Consider the following 3378-nt stretch of genomic DNA (forward strand, 5'->3'; position numbering starts at 1 on the left):
AAGTACTGAGAGCCCAGGCACAGAAAAACATCTAGCCTCAAGAGTAAATCAGTACAATAAATAGTAAATAACCCTCATAAGTAGAAAACAAGGGACAAAAGTGAAAACAGCAACCAGCTGAGTGCTCCTCTGGTGCCATTGCACAATGTGCCTTCCTGTCCTGCACATCCACACAGGCCACAGAACGTTTTGTCCTCCTGGGGTTGTCCAGAGTTGACCAACACCACGGGAGCACAGCAAACCACCTCTGGAGGAAGGGGAGAGGACAGGCTGTCAGCCATCCAGGCTTCACCTCCATCCTTGCAAGAGCAGCAGCTCTTTTCTTGTGTTGACAGACTAAAAACAGAGCCCTTCGTGATTCATCTCCCCGGCAGCAGCAAACACCGATGATCGACCTGGAGCAGGGCCAGACTTTTGATCAAAATCGCCTCAATAGCGAGAAAAATATATTTTTTTTTTCCCCTCAGCAGGAAGTTTGCTGCTAAAAATAAAGGGTGAGGAGAGAGGGGTTATTTTCCTGCTAGCTACTGAAAATTAAAAATATTGCAGTGAACCTTTCACATATTCCTTTGGAGTCAGCAGGTAGTGCATCCCCAGGTTTCCGTGCTCTGCTCCCACCACAGCTGACTCCTGCAAAGAGCCATGGCCATCATCTCCCACAGGTCCCAGGCCAGCACCTTAATCAAAGATATTCTATCCTGGCTCCCCTTGGAGTGTTTTTCCCATGCGTGACAGAACCACAGAATCCCAGAACGGTTTGGGTCAGAAGGGACCTTAAGGCTCAACTCGTTCCAACCCCCCTGCCCTGATGTGCAGCATCAACCTCATCTCCCCCAGCCAAAACCAGATGCCTTCCTGCTGTCTCTTCCATCCTTACCTGATCCCAGGAGCACACAGCCCCCCAGCATTCCCCCAGTTCTCTCCACTGTTCTCCAGCCGATTTATTTACAGTGCCTCGTGACCAAACCTGCCCCAAAATTTTGCTTTCAAACCTAAAGCAACAAAATCTCGCCCCGCATGAGTAAGCCCGTTCTCACCCGACGCCCACACTGCCCCAGCTATTCCTTTTAGTATCAACAGCTTTACAGAAAACAGACCTGGGGTTTATCCACCCAGGCACTGAAAGCAGTGACAGAAAGAGAGAGTCTGGGTGCTGCAGCGAGTGCACGGCCCCTCTGAAGGGAGATTTCTGCTGGGGAGGGAGAAAAAGTGGAGGGTGGAGGGGGTGACACCATGGGCACCCTTTCTCCAGGAGTTGGGAGGTTCAGGAGAGCCCTGGGAGCTGCAGGATTACCCTGGGAGACCTGCTCTGCACTGATGGCTTCAATACCAATGCCAAAATGGGGGGATGGAGTGGGGAACCAGCCCTGGGAGTAATCCCACAGCTGGATGGTCACTGGTGCTCGCTCCACGCTGCTCTTTCCTCCCCAAAACCAGACAGAAAACATTTCAAGCCGCAAACCTTCCCACTGGAGTCAAGATTTGTGTCAGTGAGCCCCGTAATTTCCAGAACAGGATCTCAGTAATAAAGGAAACCTGAACCTCAGCCCCCCGAGACGACCTCAGGGTTGGGTTCATTACCAGGATTACGTTTGTTTAGGAAACCTATTCTTTTTTTCCAAAACGTTGAAGCTGCGCAAGCCCGCGAGCCCCTGCGGCCGCTGCGGGACGGAAAATCCTGCCTGTGCTTCACACCTCTGAGCTCTGCCGTCCACGTTTCCTCCCTGTGCACGCAGGCGTGAGGCACTGCCGGGCTGTGAGCTCACTGTTTTGGAACTCAGCAGCTGAAGACGCTGCTCCTCCCGGCTCGGCTTCCGCAAGGGAAGACCGGAGGAGGACTCTGAAGCTCCAGCTCTCTCCTTGGAGAACCTCTGTGGGATTTGACCCCCATTGCTCTACCTGCCCACCCCGGCAGCCCCTCAGCTGCTTAGAGTCACAGAAGGGTTTGGGTTCAAAGGGACCTTAAAGCTCATCTCGTTCCACCCCCTGCCACGGGCAGGGACACCTTCCACTATCCTGGCTTGCTCCAAGCCCCGTCCAACCCGGTCTTGGACACTTCCAGGGATGGGGCAGCCACAGCTTCTCTGGGCAACTTGTGCCAGGGCCTCCCCACCCTACAGGGAACAATTTCTTCCCAATACCCAATCTAAACCTGCTCTCTGTCAGTTTGAAGCCATTCCCCTTTAACCATACCCTTGTGAACAGAGCAGGGATGCACAGGAGAGCCGAGGGAGCTGTGGCAGGACCATCCTGTTTCTTCCCTCAACATGAGCAGGAGGAGGATGAGGAGACCACTTCCTCCAGCTCCCAGCAGCCCCAAATCCCAGCTCAGAGGTGACAGCAGGCACCGGGCACAGCTGGTGGCAGCTGCAGTCCCCGGGGCCACGTGTGCCCCAGCACCCACGACACCGGATGCGCAGTGTCCCCTGCCGGCACCCGGGCGCAGCACCCACACCCCACATCCCACATCCCATGTCCCGCATCCCACATCCCACGTACCGCATCCCCCGTCCCGCATCCCATATCCACGTCTCACATCCCGCATCCCACATCCCGCATCCCACATCCCATATCCACGTCTCACATCCCACATCCCACATCCCGCATCCCACATCCCGCATCCCATATTCCACGTCCCACATCACCCATTCCACATCCCGCATCCCACATCCCGCATCCCACATCCCATATCCACGTCTCACATCCCACATCCCACATCCCACATCCCGCATCCCACATCCCACATCCCACATCCCACATCCCACATCCCACATCCCGCATCCCGCATCCCACATCCCACATCCCACATCCCACATCCCACATCCCACATCCCCCGTCCCGCATCCCATATCCACGTCTCACATCCCGCATCCCACATCCCGCATCCCACATCCCATATCCACGTCTCACATCCCACATCCCACATCCCGCATCCCACATCCCACATCCCACATCCCGCATCCCATCCCGCATCCCGCATCCCACATCCCACATCCCACATCCCGCATCCCACATCCCACATCCCATGTCCCACATCCCATGTCCCACATCCCACATCCCATATCCATGTCTCACATCCCACATCCCACATCCCACGTCCCACATCCCCCGTCCCATGTCCCACATCCCACATTCCCAGAGCCCCAGCCCAGGAGGGCACGCACGTGCTAGGGAGGCAACTCTGCAGCAACCAGGACAGACACAGCCCTGAGATCTCAAGCAACCATCCCCAGGCCAAGGGATTCTGTGTCACTGGAGAACATCCTGGGGAGCTCAGCCTCTCTGGTGGAAAACCCAGCAATTTTAGAGAGGCCAACCAGCCTGGAGCACTGGGGGGGGATCTCTTCACAGCCACACAAGCAAGGAGGAGAGACTGGG

The sequence above is a fragment of the Pipra filicauda genome, unplaced genomic scaffold (genome assembly GCF_003945595.2).
Source record: "Pipra filicauda isolate LSUMZ 115617 unplaced genomic scaffold, ASM394559v2 scaffold460_size520110_pilon, whole genome shotgun sequence".
NCBI lineage: Eukaryota > Metazoa > Chordata > Aves > Passeriformes > Pipridae > Pipra > Pipra filicauda.